Source organism: Oxyura jamaicensis, chromosome 1 (genome assembly GCF_011077185.1).
Source record: "Oxyura jamaicensis isolate SHBP4307 breed ruddy duck chromosome 1, BPBGC_Ojam_1.0, whole genome shotgun sequence".
Taxonomy (NCBI): domain Eukaryota; kingdom Metazoa; phylum Chordata; class Aves; order Anseriformes; family Anatidae; genus Oxyura; species Oxyura jamaicensis.
Genome location: NC_048893.1, coordinates 26,477,182 through 26,497,921, shown reverse-complemented (window position 1 = coordinate 26,497,921; position 20,740 = coordinate 26,477,182). Strand labels below are relative to the sequence as shown.

Sequence of the window (20,740 nt, the reverse complement as noted above, 5' to 3'; positions counted from 1 at the left end):
AAAATAAAATAAAATAAAATAAAATAAAATAAAATAAAATAAAATAAAATAAAATAAAATAAAATAGGCAGGTCTGTAGGAGGTGTCAATCAATGCAGCTGCTGTGGAGTCAAAGACAGCCAAGCCCATTTACATGTGTTGATAAGTTGGAATTTTCTAAATTTTCAAGTAATTTTATAGTCAGTATCATTAATATAAATAAAAATATACAGGTCATTTTATTCCTTTCTACTTTTATGATTGTCTGAGATTTGGGGAACAGAGCACCAGAATCTGGACTAACAAAGCATAACTGCAGCTCTAGTAGCTCAGAGCAAGTGTGTTATGAAATAGCGGAGTGTATCCACAAAATATCTTTTTGTCAACCCTACTTCCCAAATATATTTCAGGAATCTCTAACTTGGCTTTACTTATCAGGAAACTGTTATTTGTTTTTTTCTATTTATCCCTAAAGCTTTCATTTTTAAAGCTCTGTTTGTAGAAGTAGCACAGCCAACACCATGTGATAAAATACAGTTCTAAATGAATCATACTCAGTCACACCTCAACCCTAACCCCAACCCCTGTGTGGAACACAGCTGCCTGTTCTGATTAAATTTATGGCTTTTGCAGTCTGCTATAAGAAAAAATATGGATTATGAAATTACCCTGGTAGACACAGACTCTATCCCACTTCTTGCAGTAGTAGTCAGCTATGAGTTACAGCTAAATCCAAACCTAGACACCATGACTTCTGATCCCTGCTAGGGAACCAACTGCTCCTAATTTTTTGCTACTGCTCACTGCTGTTATGATGCAAAAAGTCTTCATGCACTGGGGAGTCACAACTATTCACCAGTTTTACAGCTAAGGCACCTGAGAGTCCATACAAAGCCAATTCAGGTGTAGTTGGGATTAAAACCCAGTTCTGTAATACACATCTATTTTAAAAGCCTAGGCTGAGCCACGTTGTCACACTGAGACTTAGAAGGATGCTAGCCCCTTGTAGCAGCTAGACAACATACAGAAATGCCTGGGAATATGCATATGGAATTTCCATAATAAGTGATCTGACTATTTAGTTAATGAGAAAAGTACATGGAAAAAAAAAAAAAAAAAAAAATCTGGGTCTGGTTCTTGCAATTTGTTCCTTCTGGATCATTATTACAACAATTACATTTGCTGGATCCACTAAACCCTGGTCAGGCAGGACATGGAAGAGAGAACAAATAAATGTTCAGCATCACTCTCCTCCCTAAGTCTGGTTCACCTCCCAGTGATGTGTCACTGTGTAAGATGATTTGTATTTCAGATTGAATTCAGATGATTTATATTGTTTTGCAGCTCTTACAACATGTTATGTAGATCTGCAGGCTGAAAGTTCATAGGCAGATGCTAATCCATGTGGAGGTGAAAAGCAATGGGTAAAAATTAGCATAGGAAATGGAGATAATGGATAGAATCACAAATCTCAGCTGCTGGAGTTTTACTGGAAAGTGTTGAATGTAGAAAAAATCTGTCAATTTGTCTTCACTGTGCTGTTTCTGTTGTTTTTCTTTTGAAAATGGGCATTCTCCTTGTCAGGATGGGAAGTGAGTAAGGGTGTGTTTGAGGCTGGCAGTAGCTGGCCCACATCACCAGAGAGCAGAAGAATATCTTGTGGCAGGAGGCCAAAAATCACAGAGTAGTTATTATTCTTGAAAGCATAACTTTGGAGCTCATGGGAAACCCAGGACATTTACTTATATATGGATAAGGTCCCCAGGCTGATTAATGCTCACTACAGCAGAGAGTTATGGATTTCTTTTTAATAGCCCAACACAAGATGATTTTTGTCCATCCTAACTTTCTCATCAAAAGATCTCCAAGCTCTCCATCCATTTCTGCTACTTCAAAATATCAGCAGGCCAAAGCTGTCTATTAACCTTATTATTTTTTATTTATTGCATTATAGCAGCAGTGGCAGAGCATGAGCAAAGAATGAATTGGGTTCCAGCCCATCACTGTCATTTCTCTCTTCCATCTTGGCAGACCAGCACCTGCAACCCTCTTGATCCACCCAGCTGCACTGCACAGACATTCAGTAACCATGTTGCTCCTAGGAGCCTGTGATGTACTACACGTTCCTCATGGTATGCATTTCACAAATTCAGAACAAAATTTCAGTCTCTGCCCCATGTCGCTAGTTGCTCAGGAGGCGCAATCAACCAATAGTTATAATTACCAGCTTTACAATGTGTCAGATTTTCTGCTTTTTGAACATGACTAGAAAATTTTGAGCTCCTGGAGTGCAACTCTGATTTTGAAATAAACTCTGAAAGTCTTGTTTCTGTAATACAGATAAAAATCCAATATATAAAGACCTTTTTGTAAAAAATGAGGTCAAAAGGGCTGAGAAATTTGACAAACACCCATTTTTGTCTATCTATTGGAGAGCTAGATTAGGATCTCACAGATTTCTGAAAGAAGTAATAATAAATACAGCTCTGAACTAACAAGAAAGAGAGAAGAAGCGAGAGACTGGGATTACACATTCAGTACTGACTAATTGCCTTGCTGTTTGGTCCTCTGTGCTTGTGGGAAGTCATGTTTTAGAAACATTCATGCAGATATCCAGCAGAGAGCATGATACTCTTTTCAGTAGGCTTACACATACAACTGCAAATGCTAATGAAATAATGTCAACTTTTTATGAATATTCAGAGTGCTTTTGTTAATAATAATAAAAAAAAAAAAAGAGAAGAAGAAGAAAAAAAAAAAAAAAAAGAAGCCATTAGAATAGCTAGCCATTATGTAGGCTGGCACCAACTGTTCAACTGTTCTAACAGAAAAAAAAAAAAAAAATGTGTATGAATTGTACTGCTCATGAAAGTGAGACAGATAGAAGAAGGGAGGCAGACACTGGAACATTTGCATCCCATCTCAGGCTCCACCTGGAACATCACAGTTAGTGGGGCCACACCACCTTATGCAGCATTTGCACAATAGCAGAAAGAGTCTAAGAACCAGTTCATATACTCAGATAGCTTTTCCAATCGGTTTGTAGACCTGCATCTTTCAGTGTAGGAATTCTGAAACAATAGCACTCTTTAAAGGTTGGACCTGGCACTTAGGGTCATGTCTTAGTGGGTGGCATTAGTAGTAGGGGGACGGCTGGACCAGATGAACTTAAAAGTTTTTTCCAACCTTAATGATTCTATGATTTAAATAGATTAGGACAAAAATATACATATATTTGCATCCATTTATAGGTTAGTTTAGATCCCAAATGTCATGTAAAGTTTCACATTCTTGCAATGAATACATCAAAATGGATGAATTTCTAAAAAGTGTGGTTAACATAGAAAGCAACAAGCTGTGGCTCCTATTATTCTGTAGAAAGCAGAGTATATGAGCTCCTGCCTTTTGGGGGGAGGGGGTGGAAGGAGAAGGGAAAAAAGGCTGTCTAGCAACCTCAATTGCCCTGCAAATGATGGTGGTTTTCATTTTCAGATGAGGGAAGTCTGAATTCATGTCCTTAAAGGAATTTAAGACATCATACAGCTGAGGAGTCAGTGCCTAACTTGACATCTGCTACACCTTTGCTCCTTCCAAATGAGAACTCTTTCCCTGAGAATAAAGCAAGGGCAGACAAACAGACATTTAGAGCATTCAGGAGATTAATTTAATATATTTTTCTAAATGGATCTTACACAGTGATCAGAATTACTCCTTATGACTGACCAAACTGAATTAAGTTGCAACAACATCATTATGCAATCATCTTTCATACCAAAAAATCTAATAAACAATTCTGTATAAATCAAAGTGTCTATTATTATTGATAGCTTTTTCTCTTATTCTGACCTTCTGCACAAATACCATTCCTGTACGGGCCCTCTTTTCAGATCCAACACTACCATGACATTACATTCTTTAACAGGAGATAACAAGGCTGTAGGACAGGCCTTTACTCAGCTGCAAAGCACAAAATATCCTTCCCATTTTCCCGTCCAGTAAAGAATAAGTAAATGAAATGATAACCTTAGATGGTACCTTATAGACAATCTGTATATAATAGACAAATACATGTGTAAGAAATTGGCCTTCTTTCTCATGTATACCTTTGTATAGACGGGCAAACACACACATAACTTTTAGAGCAGAAAAAAATATAAAGAAAAAGAAAAAAAAAAAAAAAGCTTGCAGTTTATCTCAAAACTCTCTGTATTCTTGAGTTTCTTATCTCATTATACTAATCAGTCTTATTGGTTTCCACATGTATTTTTACATCCTTAAATGAAAAAGTGAGTTCTGTTATGATTACTGAAATTTCTAAAATATCTTTTCCTTCAAAATTAGAAAAAGGTCTGTTTTTTTTTTTTCTGTGTTTCAAATTACAAACTTAGTTCCCTGCTCATTCTTACCACTTTTCCATCAGAAGAACTCTGTAAACAACAAAAGTGGGGCAGGAGGAACCAGCCCTACTGATCAGCCCATGAATGCAACTAAGAGAAGAGCAAAACACAACATTAATGAGCATAAGTCATACCTAAATAAAACACCCAAATACCTGAAGTAAATGCACAGAACCACCAACTCCTCATGCAATTGAAACTTTGAGGTGGGTCAGGCACTATGAAGAACATTTTAAATTCATCGTTCTTACCCAGTGAAAACAAACTGTAAAAACTTCACAGGCTGTTTTGGTACCCCTACTAAACAGACTGAACAGACAACAATGGGAAGGAGATTTTCTCTCTTGTGTAGCAAGCACACTGTTAGTCTTCAGTATTTGTTATATACTGGCTGACACATGGAAATAACAAACCTGACATCACTTTTGAAGTAGTAGATCAGTGCACTTCACACAGATGCAGTGGAGCAAAATATTCAGACTCATGCCCAGAAAGAAGTATGCTTCCCTTTTTCCTATAAGACCTTCAGTGTAAATGAACTGCTTCTTGTAAGAATAGAAAGACACCACCATGGATGGGCATAGAGGCTACCAAGTACCACAGAGAGTGGCAGCTCTCGGGAACACTTCTATCTAGGTTTCTAAATGTAAGCTTAGAGGAGAAAGTTTGGAAATTAATAAATCTTAGCTCAGATGTTAAAGGTCATGGTAGATATAGCACATGAAGCTAGCATTAAATACAGGCTTCTGCTCTCCTAGACCTCTACTCATGTACATGGGGAGTTTGTGCTTGGTCAAAACTATACTAATTAGCATGATAATTTTCACACATTTAAATGAAAGTCAGATTATTTTTGTTTGTTTCATATTTTTAAATCTAAAAATTTACATTTTGTTTTGTTTTGCTTTAATATAACGTATATATATATAGTCAGGGAACAAAGGTCATTAAAGGAAACGTAAGTTAATATCAGTGCCCCAAGTTAAGATCTCCTGTATCCTGCCTCTGATTGCAACATCGTGTTCTGTACAGATGCAAGTAGTTTAAGGAAATGTGAGGGTCAGTAGAAAGAGGAGTCAGGTGTTGATATTTAAAAAGAAGTGTGACTGATGCTGACTGACTAGAATTCTTTTGATGCTGTCTGCAGTGACTACCTGGCTTTGTCACAGTTTTGTGCATATTCTCAATCCCACCATTACTTAGTTTGAGGATTGCAATAGTTAAGCAGTTTGTTAGGAGTTCTTATTGCGTTATGTTATCGTCTTTGTGAGAATAGTTGAAGTATCACTTCTATCAATTGTAATGGTATTTTCTAAAGGCATTTATGTAATTTGAAGAACAGTTTGTCATGTCACATCATCAGAACAAGAAATCTGTTTTCCATGCCCAGGCTGGATCACTCATCTTTAGATGCCCAAATTTTATGGCAGCCAGTAGAAATAGATCCTTAAATATACCCTAAGCATCTTTGTAGATCTGTGTCTTAATCCTGTCTCATGAATTAAATATATATGTCTCTAATCAAAGTTTGGTTTGTTGAATTAACCTTAAGTTCCTAAGGGTTTTCTGATAAATGAGGATCAATTTAGGCAGCTTAAGCTAACATAACAATGAGAAGAAGTATTCCAGCACATATATTTGTCTTAAAAGTGACCATTTTCAGGTATTCAGAAAAAGGAAAGGAAGTTATATATCACTTGAGCAACTGTACAGCCAATCCAAATGAAGGGATTCACTGAGCTCAGAGTCAGTGACTAGCAATTCCCAGATGAAAGTCAGTGACTGTGAAACAGGAAGCTCTGAACAGGAGCTTTCCGAAAATGTTTTACTTTAATGTTCCATAACATTTACGTATGAATATTCCTCACTCATACAAAGTCTGCCCATCTGCGGTGACGAATTCCACAGGTGTATATAGTTATGTTCACAAATCTTAAATAACAAAGCTTATATTATATTTTTAATTTTCTTGACAGTTCTCCTTGCACCTGCTTGATGAAAAGGAGATAAAAAACAGTGGTATTCCCAGAGTTTCAGTAGCTGCTGAATATGTATGTCTTTGAAGGTAACTTATTTAATTTCATTTAATAAAGTTGTTGACATTTTCCAAATATGAAACCATGATTGTCCCCGTTGTCACAAGCTCTGGGCACTGTTCCCTAACATACAAACGTAACAAATTCTCCTCAGCTAAAATTTAAAATAAAATCTAATTGCAATGGTATGAATTCAGAAATAGCAATGTGGAGAAAAATAACGAAGCCAACAGAATTAACATGAAAGATCTTTAAAATTGAAGTCCTATGGTGGTGGTGGGGAAAAATGTTTGTGCATAAAAATAGTAATCTTTAAACAATATTCAGACAAACAAAATAAAATGTTTCAATTATTTTCTGACATAAATAATTCTGGTAATTCTAAAAATTGAATTTACAATAATTAAGTTTTATCATTATGTATGAGGTTACATTATTAAATGTAACAGGAACTCCACAGTTTGGATCTAACCCTGTAGAAAGGCTTTTTATCATTTAAATATGATTTGGAGGAGACGGAGGCTCTCCTGCACACGACTGTGTGCTATTTCATCTTTAGCTTAACCCTTTGAGCATTTTGCAGAATGAACATGAGTTGTGAGCATCAAAGTAAAAGATAAATTTGATTAATTCAGTTTGGTTAGAAAGTAGGAATATTTCAACTTGCTATCATGTTAGTAACTATAAAGATAAACTAAAATTCCTGTTGGTGTTTATAATTGGTTGGACATCTTTTTTTCAAGTACTTTCCTGTAAAGCACAAGAAGCTGCAGAGTCAATCAAACATATGAAGGCTCTAGGGTAACACACAGAGTCCCTTTAACTCTAGGAGACACAGACACTCCCAGAATGATTTATTCCTCGGGAGAGATAGCCAATATTTCGTTTCTGGCTTCCCTCAGGGATTCATTTAAGAAAGAGTGACTTCAGACCTTAAGCCTTTGGATGTGTCAGACAGCTCCTGAGTACTCTGAAGAAGCCCAATATCATCTGCTCTGAGGGATCAGAAAACTCTCCCAAGTGCTTTGGCACACTTTTAACAAAGTCAACATGAGCTGCCCATGGTTGCTCTGATGGACCAGGAAGCAGCTCCTTTTTGTATGGTACTGGCTTCACACCTGTCCGCCACCCATTCAGATACCAGCAGTGGATAATCACATGAAGACTGGCAGTGGGAATTATGAACCTAAAAGTTCTGCAACATTTACAGACTGAGAACTTGAAAATTCCCCACACTGCAGTGGAAAGACCTTGTTTTATCATCATTAACTATGTTACTGCCAATGAGCTAAAGATGCTATCAATTATATGGTCTTGGAATTATCTTAAATAAGTAAGGTAAATGACCACCCATCTTTGTACGCTGGTCACATTAGCTGTGATGACTTGCTTTGCTGTAACTTGTTGTTTCGTTGAATCCTGAGACACTGTACCTGAATATCTGGATCCCTTCAATTAAAGTTTATATGGAATCATAATTTATACAAAAATTTCATCTGCCTTTACTAAAGTTCTGCAAGAAACATAGCCTAACATTAGCCAGTGAAACCAAACAGAAGTCACCCCTTGTTTGAGTTGATACTGTACTCTAAGAAACAATAGTCTGAGTCATGCCATTATTGCTCACAGTCATTACTTTTTGTTATCATAAGTTTAGATTTTTTTTAATAGATGCCAAGCCCGGAGATTGAATTTTGGTGAAAGTTAGCACACAGTAATAATAAGAATAAAAAATTAAGTTTTTAATTAGAATAATTGTTTTAGAACAAAGAAGCAAAATTTACTTGATTCACAGATTAGATTTTGTTTAACTAAGGATCCAGAATACTGATGTTTACTACATTTTATCAATATCTTTCTTTTCTTTTCATTCCATTTCATTCCATTTCATTCTATAAATCATTCCTAATTATCATGTTTTGGGTCTGCCATTCACGTTTCTGTTGGGTGGTGAATTGACAGGGTTTGGAATTATTTCCCATTTGTTTGTTTTCTCTCCTTCTTTTTTGTTTTTTCAAAAGTACACCCCTGAAAACCAAACCAAAGTAGAAGAATATTTCATATTTATCAAGCATACTGATTATATCTAGCCAATATAAATTGAGAAGAGAAAAAGTTCAAAGTGATCTGAAAGGTCTTTTCACATTTCCAACCCACAACCCATTAGCTACAGATTGTAAATTTCCCCTTACAGCACTCTCATCATTAGTTTAAATAAGAATAAAAAATAAAGATGTCTTTGTTGTCATACACATCCTTGTATCCCTGTGGCCATTTTCAAAATTGTACAAGTGAGAGCAGCTGCAGTAAAAGCAGTGGCTGAACTGTTTAGTAGTATACCTGCATTTATCTCTCTGCATCCATGAAACTGGCTTCCAGACTGGCTGCAAAACAGGCTGTACTTTTTTTGAGGGTCTGATTATCTTGCAAAAGTTCAAGCACTTCCTTTTTTAGATTATACTGTAAAGTGTGAGACATCTCTTCTCCTTCCTTCTTTCTCCCCATCCCCACCCCCAAACTTGCAGCTACTGCTTAAAATAAGCTGAACCAGGAAGTTTGGAGGAGCATGCTAAAACTAATGATAGACTTTAGATTAAAATGAATCCAACATAAATGAAAGAACTTTGTCTCAGGACTAGGGTGTATTTCCATGCAGTGAGTGTGGTGCTGGGTCATCTGGGGGTGATTCTTGCCTCCTCTTTGTGGCATCTTCTTCTGCATCTGTTTTGTTTGCCATTCCTAGATAAACAATAGATTCTTCAGGGCAAGGCCTATTTCTTTCAAACCTGATAGGATTCATCTTGCCAAAATTCAGAGACTTCTAATTTAGACATTTCCACCTAAGATGATCCTCTTACTGGAGAGAAGTTTCTAGGAGATGATTCATTTGACCTGCCAAAGACAGCTACCTGGAGATAGCACAGAGGTCTCCTGAGTTTTCTGCTCTACTCCATTTGTTATAAAGGCAACCTGACATTAGAAACTCAGGCTAACACATCTGACTTCTGGACATGGACATGAGAACAGATGAAGTCTCATTAATATAGAAGCCAGTGAGGCTGTTTGAACAAATAATAGAACTCTAAGAAAAGTTTTATTTGAATTTGTTTGAATTTGCTTTAGTTGAACAGATTTACTATTAATTTCAAAGTCACACCTCATTAAACACCCAAAAGGAGGAAAATGATTTTGTGCTGCAACATCTTGTCTCATTCCCTGCAGCCTTTGCAGCCATGTAGGCAGTGAAGAGGGGTATTCTGCTTATGCACAGGAGTGCAGCTGGATTGAACACCCTCTGAAAAAGTCAGGCTTTGAAACATCTTGTGAAAATGAGGAAAATGACAAGGATTTCCTACAGCATGTATAACCTGAGACTTGAGAGGTGGCTGCTCCTTAGCCTACTCCTATATTTTTTTCCTGAAGAAACATCAACCCAACAGGTCTTGTTGGGTTGACCTATATAGTCAAGCAGTAAAGAGCATGTACTGTTTTATGCACTACAACAAATTTAATTTTAGAAAATGGGGAAATGGAACCTTAGTGTCTCTTCAGAAAGCAGTATATTAAGTCAATGGTCCAACTTAAACCTGGTTAGCTATGGTGCAATGCTACGGTTATAGAAGTACAATAGTTCAATTGTAATGCAGTCTAAATCCAGACGGCATTGAAAATATCACATTAACCAACCAGTTCCTGTCAAAATAAATAAATAAATAAATAAATAAATTAACCACACTGCAAGCCTGCAAGTTCAATGAAAGCTAAAATATGAGCATTAAAATTGATTATTAATGTCTATACAGTTAAGCCCTGTTGTGCAGTTCCTGCTCTCTCAGCCCAAACATGGGGCTGGGTGCACACGCTCTCCCCAGGGTTGCCACTACCCCTACCTCTTGTTCCTGTGGTTTCTGAAACCAGGCTAGACCCTGCCAGCTAGTCTTCCCTGCTTCTGAGACACAGGACAGTCACCAAAGCCAGATACTTTCCTTACTCACCCTAGTTCCTTACCCATACTGTGGGTGATAGAAGTGGCTGGATGGAAGAAGGTCAGTAAGGCAGAGAGGAGAAACCACCCAGGGTTTAACAGATACTGCTTCCCTCCCTATAAAGGGTGGGGACAAGGTTTGCTTCTTAAGGAACTACAAGAAACTCAGTTCTGTATTTGACTTTCTACAACTGCTAAAGACAATTGCTCACAGCTAAATTGTGTAATATCATCTTCATCTCACAAACAAAGCATTTTGTTTACAAGCAAGCTAGAAAGTTTAGCTATTACTTTAACAGATTTAACATTCTCAGAAACATATTTGAAAACCAGACCCAAAAGCTATAACATAATAATATTCCATGTACGAAGACAAAATTAATACAAGATGAGATGACTCTTTCATCACAGCAGGCAGACTCAAGGAAAAAAGACCTGAATATGGATCAAGGTTTTGGGTATTTAAAAGGACAACTCAGGTGTATGTGGTTTTGAAGACATGTTTATCTTGGACTGAGATTGAAAAGTTCTGTAATCAGGATAGGGTCTTGTAATGCATTAATTTTCTCCAAATTATGAATAACTTACATTCTACATACCCTGAACCACCTTTTTTTTTTTTTTTTTTTTTTTTTTTTATAGTGCCTATATGCTAAAGCCTTGAGGGAGTAAATTTTGTCTCTTTTTAAGCACAGTTTTTATAATTGCTGTAACTACTATGAGGGAATACTTTCAAACATGGACTTATACCCCTGAGTCGCCTTTGGGGAGCACCCATTCTCTCTCACACTGCATTACTCCCCATGTAACATGAGTAAAGTATTCAACTAAGCCTTTGTGAGAGGTGAGAACTAGAATACACAAGAAATGATAGACAGCAAGCTGCAACTAGTGACTTATTTTCCTGTTTTAATCATCTTTATTTGAAAGATGATAAAATACTCTGAAAGATCTTACAGTCACAGTCAAGTTTAGGGTGTATTGAACAAAACAAGAGCAATGCAGTTGAGGTTCAAACAGCAGCTCACAATTTGTAGTAATAATACTGAAAGAAGTTAATAGTGCCTCTGATCACAAAGAGGCCTCCATTCAAAACAAAACAAAACAAAACAAAACAAAACAAAGATCTCCCACAGTGTTCTGCAGAAGCTGGCAGCCCATGGCTTGGACAGGTACACTCTTTGCTGGGTTAAAAACTGGCTGGACAGCTGGGCCCAGAGAGTGGTGGTGAACAGAGTGAAACCCAGCTGGCAACTGGTTACCAGCGGTGTTCTCCAGGGGTGGGTGTTGGGGCCCATCCTCTTTAATATCTTAATATTGATGATTTGGATAAGGGAATTGAGTGCACCCTCAGTAAGCTTGCAGATGACATCAAGTTGAGGGGAAGTGTCAATCTGACAGAGGGTAGGAAGGCCCTGCAGAGGGATCTGGACACATTGGTTTGATGGGCAGAGGCCAATGGGATGAGGTTCAACATGACTAAGTGCCAGGTCCTGCACTTTGGTCACAACCACCCCATACTACAGGACTGGGGGAAAGTGTCTTGAAAACTGTGCAGAGGAAAAGGATCTGGAGGTATTGGTCGATGCTCACCTGAACACGAGCTGGCAGTGTGCCCAGCTGGCCAAGAAGGACAACTGCATCCTGGCTCGTATCAGGAGTAGTGTAACCAGCAGGAGCAGAGAGGTGATCATCCCCTTGTACTCTGCTCTGGTGAGGCGACACTTCAAGTACTGTGTTCAGCTTTGGGCCCCTCATTACAAGAAGGACACTGAGGCCCTGGAGCATGTCCAGAAAAGGGCTACAAAGCTGCTGAGGGACCTGAACCACAAGTCCTGTGAGGAGCAGCTGAGGGAACTGCGGTTGTTGTGTCTGGAGAAGATGGCTCAGGGGAGACCTTATTGCTCTCTACAGGTACCTGAACTGAAGCTGTGGGGAGCTGGGGGTCGGCCTCTTCTCACAGGTGATAGTACTAGACGCAATGGCCTCAAGTTGCACCAGGGAAAGTTTAGGTTGGAAATTAGGAGACATTTCTTCTCAGAAAGAGCAGTCAGGCATTGGAATGGGTCACCCAGGGAGGTAGTGGCATCACCATCCCTGAGGGTGTTTAAGGAAATGTTGGAAATGATGCTTGAGGAGGATGTGGTATAGTGGGTGATATTGGTGTCAGGGGGATGGTTGGACCAGATGATCTTGGAGGTCTTTTCCAACCTTAATGATTCTGTGATTAAAATTCATGGGGCCTACGCTTGCCTTCCCTCGAGATTTGATCTGGGCTGGGAGAGTCTAGCTCCCCTCTAGGCACTTGAAAATGTAAGAATTCAAAGCTCTAAAAATAGACAGCCTTCACAGAACTGTTTTTTGGTTTGTTTGGTTGGTCTTTTTGGTTTGTTTTGTTTTCATGAGAATACATTTCTGGACAACATAAGCATCATGGAGGTGATCATGGTGGCAATAGGGACAGAGATGGAAGGTCTGGCCTTCAGTGAGAGAGGAGAGATGGATAAGTCTCTTCTTCATTGGCCACTGACATGTTGCTAGCAGATAAAATATTTGATATGATCTTTGACACATTGTGTGTTGGTTTTGGCTTTCACCTCACTGATTTCCATAAGAAATGGAAAATCAGGACTCTTTTTGGGCATCCTGGTCCCAACCAGCATCCTGCCACCACCTTCTCTGAAGTTCAGAGGTGACTCCTTATTTTTTTGATTAAGGAATTCATTTGTGAGCAAGTACAAACAGTAGTGACAAGAGATAGTCTCCTTCCCTCCCCAAGCTATGAACAATTCCTTTTTTCACTGTTATAAAAATGTTTAAATTAAAATAGTGTTATTGTAATATATTGCTGCTACACAAACCTTTCATCTAGCAATCTCAAAAAGCTTTGTCCTTTGAGAAGGACACCTCTAAGAGAGCTGGTGATAAAGTTGGTATATAACACAGTTTAGGATAAAACCCATGAACACAGATTATACTCCCTGCCATTCTGTTTTTCTCTGTGATCTATTCCAGAACTTGTACCTAAGAATCCAAAAAAAAAAAAAAAAAAAAGAGGTTTTGTTTTCTTTTGTCTCCCAAATCCATTTAAACCATGTTTTGCTCACAATCCTGGTAAGACACTGTACAATAGAAAATGGGACAAATGAAACCATATCAACCAAAGGTAATACAATCACATCCTAGAAGTGTCTGGATTTTGCTAATTTTACAACCTCTGAGATATTCAAGCACATAAATACCAGCCAAATGAATATCATACTCTAGAAAACATCCTTTTTTTAGTCAGACACCTAAGAGAATGCTGAGATGTCTGTTTTGCAAGAAATAGGGACTTGCACAGAATTTCAGGACTTCCCTGACTGCAAGCCAGCCTGGAACCAGCCCCGGTCCCTTCCTATGGGAACAGTAGGCATAGAGACTTCTTTTCCAAGGAGGTCAGCATATGAAACAGGAACTAACCGTAACCAGCCAAGACTCCCCTATCTTTTGGAGCCTTCGTGTACTTTTTATTAGAAAGCAAGACATGGGTTATGTCCTAATTCTCATCTGCTAAACCTCCTTAAAAGCCTAGAGTTGTTCCTGTTCTCAGTGAAAGACAGGAACTGAGCATGTTTGAGAGACAGGACTATCTCCTCTTCCTCTGCCTTTCCCATATATGGGTAGTTCTGTCATCAAACCTAATCCATTTTCAGTTTGTAAGAGCAGTTTTGATCATCAGTGGTAGAAAGTATGAGCATCTTGTGTGTTCTTGGAACACTTCCTGTGGGATAGTAAGGGTCCAAGCAACTGCCCAGGCATATTCAGCTTGCTGCTTTCTCTGGAGAGGAGTAGATGTCAGGGCTAGGGGTAGAGCTGCTTGAAGGATAAGGGGAAGGAGGAGTGAGGATTATCCTTCTGCCACTTCCAGGAGAGAAGAGAAAAACAGGGGGTACCCACATGAAAGAATGGCCTCAAATGGGACCCAAACCTAAATCCCTGCCTGGGATCCAGACTTGCATCCAGATGCTAAAATCAGATTTCTTACACTAACTACAGACAGAGCTTCTTTCCTATTCACATAAAAGGAAGATGTTTAGTTAAGCCTCACCTAATAAGTGCACTGTGATTCCCAAAGTGAGAACAGTGTTTTTGCCTGCAAGAGCAGCTACTCTTTTATGGAGGTTGATAGGTGAGAAAATGGAAAATTTTTACATTTCATTTAAAATTGAGCCACATAGCTTTCTAAATCAATATCAGTGCCCTCAAATCTCAGACCAAAAAATACCTGTCAAAGGAAAAAAATGACTGTTCTCATCATCCTAGCCATCAAAGTTATTTTGATCAAGTCTGTGTGTATTTTTAATAACGATTTTCCTCCTCTCCTAAAGTCTTGTTATTCACTTGAAGGTAAATTTATACAAAAGGAGAAACTTTATGAAAAAATGTAAGAACCTCTGGGACAAGATCAACCAGTATTTTGCTAACACAGGATCTTGAATTATATGTGATAGAAGGTACCGTATTACTCTCATAATAGAAATATTATAAAAATTATTTATTTTAACAACATATAAGAGAGGCAAGACTAAAATACTTGTTTACAAATTGCTTGTTTGCCATTTTAATGCTTTTTGTGAAGATATATTTAATGCACCCATGTTCCCAGGTGAGCAGATGGAGAAGTCTTTCTCTGCCATAAAAAAAAAGCCTCCATAAGAGCTAGAATTTGAGCTTAAGAGAACAACAATCCTGAAATTGTCTCAGAGTGTTTCTTATAGTAAGTCATGCTGAGGTTTACACAAGAAACCTCTACTAAAATCAGCTGGAATCAGGGAAAGGGAAAAGCAAACATTCTATCATTCTTTTTCACACTAGGCTTGTAATATCAGTGCGAGCAGTATCTTATTATAAATATTAAAACTTTACAAAAAATATATGTATGTCAAGAAATGTTACTTAGAATTTATCAAAAACAACTATTCAATTTAGATGTGTTAATGAAGTTTTGCTTTTCCAAAACCAAAACAGTTCTGTTCATGGCATGGGCAAAGTTACAGAAAGTTATGGATTTGAATTAATGGATCTGTATGACAGAAGATAATAGCATAAAATTAATACATTAATACAAAATTAATACAGATCTGTGATGACATTATTTTAGGCAGTAAGAGTGCATTTAAAGTGGTGCTACTTTTGGTTATGCATTCTATTTATGGTTGTATTTATACACTTATAAATCATGCCACAAATTTTATCAGGAACTTTAAATTTATTATTCAAGATTTTAGTATAATATTTCACAGCTACAAAGTATGGTGCTCCTGAGATGAAATTCTGGATTAATTTCATTCAAAATATTTAAAAAAAAAAAAAAAAAAAAAAAAAAAACAGTGATACAATCGAGATCAAAATCTGTCCTGTAACACCTGGAGAGACCATAATTATACCAGCAGATGCCTTCTAACAAACTTATCAGAGGTAATGGGAAGAATTTAGATTGGTGCCCATAAGATTATAAGGCACAATTTGATGATTTAAATATTTATGACATTTTACATGTTTTCTGTGAACCCACATTCAAAATAGTGTCTTTTAACTTAAAGAAAAAAAATTTACATCCATTTGCTCTCAAAATCATGCTTCTAGTACTTCAATCACTTCTAATTTTTCTCAAATACTGAACTAAAAGGGCAGTTTTTAACCAGTAGTATATGTACTTAGTATACATGCAATTTTATTTAGCGTGACGGTAAGAAAAATAATAAGCAATATATGTTACAGCCTGTAAACAGGGAGGAATAATGATGGCAAAATGAAACAGCAGAGCAGAAGTACACAACATTCATTCACTGGTGATGACTGTTAAAGAAGCTGCTAAAAATATTCTGCTGTTTCTTCTATTCTTAATGAAAAGTTATTCTAATTAATTAAATACATCCTCATCAGTTAAATCAACACCTTACAACAGCATTTAGATTAGAAACAAAATATAATAATGGAGATTCTCTTTCTGATTTAGGCCTAAATATCTTCAATTCCCCCCCCTTCCCCTCCCCCCAAGTTTTTTTAGAGAAGGTATTTTTAGGGATTAGAAATAATTCAATTTCCATTTACTGCAATACTTCCAAAAACAGTGGGGGGGGAAGCACCTCTAAACTGTCTCCATTAGTATGCAAATAATGTCATGTACATGTGACACATGATGTCAAGAAATCAATTTCAATTTTTACAGCTGAAGGAACAGAATATAGATGCAGTTGATATAAATATGGTTCAAAGTGGAGTTATACATACCTGTCCATACCAACTGTACTCCAGCATTGTAACCTCAGTGACAACCAAGTCTTAGAAAACTCAGAGCAAATTCGTGAATGCCAACAGTTTCATGTAAGACAAAGCTTATGACTACGTTGCTACTTTCCCTTTCAAGGGAGCGTGCTACAGTCTACAACTTTTTACTTAACCACCAGTGCTGCTACAATCATAGCTTTGTTGAAGTGTTGTGCTCTTGCAGCTAAAACCTGTTGATAATGAACCTGAACCCATTATTTTGAGTCAATGAATTGAAAGAAATAGGGCAAAGAATGAAAGCCACAGGGCCAATTACCAGCATTCTTTGATGTATTACTTGCTAGCACCCACCAAATCACTTTGTGTCTTTGTCTTGATCCCCTCTGTTATTCATTAATTATTCTGGAAGGGTTAGAGTTCAGATAGCTAATTGCACAGACAGTCTTACTTGGTGGGGATTCTCCCTACACTGACACTTCCCCAGCTGTGCCCAGCCACCTTATATTATGCCAATTAATCCAATTCTTGGCATTTTTGTACAGTCTTCCAGGTTCTTTTAAAGCTTTGCCTAAAATGTTTTCACTCAAGCTTGCAAAACAGAGGCTGAAGATTTAAGAACTGGATAGATAATGTTTTACAATTGTTTTCTTCTCTCTTTGTGGAGGCCACTGGCTATAGTGACCCTGTTTTCCTTCCCTACATGCTTGTCACTTTATTTACAAGCATAGCGTCTAGGACTTTTATTGCATATGTAAAAATTAGAATTATTTTAGAATGTTATTCTTCTCTCTGCACATCCCCATTCTGGCTCTGTCAGAAAGGACCTTTGTTAAATTGAGTAGTATATCTCTCTTCATATCTTGAGAGAATTTCTAGAAATAGTCTTGTAGTTAACAAAAAGAAAAAATCATATTCCTCCACTGATATTAATGCTTGCAATATTTCCATGTCCACAATTTCATAAGAAAAAAGGAATCATGAGAATACGAAGAAGGGAAAAGTTTCTGTTCTGTGAGGTCAAAGCTCAGGTTCCTGTCTGCAATCTCAGTTCATGGACCTCTAGTTCCAAAAAATGCATAAATAGCAATCTCTTCATTTTCATCCAAAATAGGAAAGACGTCCATTTCCTAAGTTTGGCTACTAAGTCTATACTTATTTTTCTGCCACAGATACCCACACTCCTACTCCTACAGCCCTAGAAAAACAGGAGTCTGGGACAAGAATGTGAGGGCACAAAATAGAAGAGGCATAAACCAATTCACATTTAGGTACACCCTACTTTTTAAGTACTTCCACCGCAGGCAATTTCAGTAGTTTTCGCTCTTCAGTGACTACCATGTGTCTGGGAACCATAAAATCAAGGACTCTACCTGAAAAGCAGGAAGCTAAAGAAATGTGGCAAAACTGGGTCCTCAGAGGGTACTTTGAGATTCGGTATGCACAGAACAAGAGGTTCTTTAAGAAAGTAATCAATGAGATTAACAGAAAACAGCAGTTTTGGGAGAGCATGCTGGGATTATTTTAAACCCTAGTATTAAGTACCTAAGTAATTATCCAGCTATTTAATTATTTTTCAGAGAAACTAGTTTGTTTATAATACCGTATGGCAGTCATAAGAGTGCTTAATAAAATATTACCCAGGGAATGTCTTCCTTGAATTATATTGAACTGATATTACAATGAGTTAAATGTGAAATGCTGAAGTCTAAGTCAGGAAAAAAAAAAAGTGATTTTGTAATAAATCTGGTTAAAAAAAATAAGCAGTGTTTTAGCACTTCAGGTGATCTAACTGCTAATCTCCATTTGCAGATAACAGAAATCCAATATCCTTCAAGCAACCAGGTCAAAAGAACAGTTCAATAATTACAGGAGTCTTATATAAGAATCTGTAAAACACCCAGGAGCATAAGGCAGCTGAGGAAGATTAAAGAAAATTTGTTTATAGATTTCATTTTTCTGCCACAAGAATCTAAATAAGCTTAAGATAGTGTGTTTTTTTCCCCTATACAGAAAGTCCAAATGGAAAGTTGTTAATAATAATTCTGTGAAATGAGTCATATTTTGCATTTATATTCAGAACCACTCAAGCTCCATCTTCAGGTGGAAGCTGTGCAAAAGATCTTTGTTGGTCTAAACAAGATGACAAAATTGACCTCCCTTTTTACTCTGACCTGTTGACTGGACTAATGCAAAACTCATCATCCATTAATACATACTTATTAAGTATTTGCTCTCAAACTTGGTTTCATAAGCTACATTAGCATCAAAACTAAAATGATAACAGAGTTCTGTGAAGTAACTTATTTTTACATAGTTGTGCCCAAGCATAAAATATGAACCTTACACACTCCATGACTAGACTTCTTCTCATGAAACAGACCTAACATAAGGTTTCTTTGTCATTAATAACATATTTAGGCAATCAAGATATTGAATTATTTATCTTCAAAGAACAGTAATTTTTTAATATCTGAAAATGAAGGCAGATTATAGAAATAAGAGAATGTTATCTAATGCTAAAAAAGAAAAACACTTTGAGTCAATGGTGCAGACTTGGGTTTGTGATACTATAGAGATAAAAGTTCAAAATGCTGAAGTGTTCCCAAATAATTATTCCTTAAAAGAGATAAAGATTTATGTCAAATCCATAAATTAGAAAACTAATTTTGGAAGAAACAGCCTCTGAATCCCTTCATGTTGCTGCATATATCAAATAAGAGGGGGAGCCACCCTATACTTTTCCTCAGCAGCTGTGCTGAGGAACGTCATGACGTAGAGGGGGCTAACAGAAGCTCTGGTCTTCTAGGATCTAACTTCAGAGAGCTACTCACTAAAAAAAACTGTCCACAGATTTGTATGTAGCTGCTTTCTCCCATTGGTTTCTCCTCTCTCACTTGAAAAATGCAGCTGGCATGAGTACCTGCGTTGCTACTAAATTAAAGCAATATCACACACCCTAGCTGAAGGGGTGTCCAACCATACCTGTTTATGCTCCACTTCTGAACTACATCAGAGCATTTAAAGCATGGATGAAATTACTTCTGGGGCAAGACGGCAGAGAATAAACAGGCTCTCTGCACCAAATAATTTCTTGATATTGGTTTTTATGAATCTCTAAATCTCAGTTTTCTATACTGAAGGATCACATCCCAAATACTTTGCACAAAGTCTGGTTTTATTAGGAAGACATGATCATTACAGAGAGATTTCAGGACTCTCCAGAACCCCCAGTATGCCTGCAAAGAGGCACTTCTAAGTCCAACCTGCTTCAGGCCTTATCAGAAAAGCCCTAAAAGCAATGGAGGAGTCTGATACTTAAGCATAATGGAGAGGTTGGTTCACATGCTGCTGCCTTTGGAGTTTGATACAACCCCAGCCAGCTGCACTTCAACAGCAGATAATAATCTTTGAAGTGAGCCCCAGAGCTCGGAACAGCTCTTTATTTCAGGGAACACCTCTTTGAGCATAGATGAAACTACTTTCTTAATTTGGGAAGCACGACATTGCCAACAACAATTAAACATACAACTTAGGTATCTGTATTGAATAATTACTGCTATCTTCTCCACTCTAGTGTTATCTTTTTTTTTTTTTTTTTTTTTTCCTGTATTACTGGATTTGACACTGAGTCTTTAGAAGTTCAAGGTGTCAGTAAAGTCCTTTTCAGCTGTACAGTCCTTAAGGAAGTGGTTCACTTATATAATACTTTGCACGCTGGGACCCTGATCTGGTTGAAGAAACCAGAATTAGCCAATAACTTTTGACAACAGCCTCTTTCAGTCATGGCTGAGGCTTCTGAAAGTGCTGTGCTGCTGAGGTCAATAGCAATTCCTGATAAATTCAATAGGAGCAGACCAATGCAGAGATCTTTCAGAGATCTCATCTGATGTTTGGCAGGTAAGTTTGTAAGTCTCCTAGACTCCTTTCTCTACAAATAAAGCAGTATGGAAGAATAGAAATTCATATGTGAATAGGTTTATTGCAGCTTACATATTAATATTTAACTCCTAATTCAGAACACTTTAATAAGGGGCCTCCAAGAGCAATGATATAAGCTGAACTTGCACTAG

At 37.3% G+C, this 20,740-nt stretch overlaps 1 protein-coding gene across 6 annotated transcripts in view; it reads right to left on the bottom strand.

The window, feature by feature from the left end:
• TFEC (transcription factor EC) overlaps positions 1–20,740 on the bottom strand; it is a 138,095-nt gene that overhangs the window by 56,019 nt on the left and 61,336 nt on the right. Inside the window, exon 1 of one of the 6 annotated variants that reach the window (XM_035311267.1) lies at positions 10,408–10,506. The exons of 3 other annotated variants lie outside the window; for them this stretch is intronic. The gene's annotated coding sequence lies outside the window, so the exon portion shown is untranslated. Of the gene's footprint in view, positions 1–7,344; positions 7,451–10,407; positions 10,507–20,740 lie in introns of those variants that run through there. 2 more of the 6 variants (XM_035311275.1, XM_035311280.1) reach the window with 2 other exon arrangements.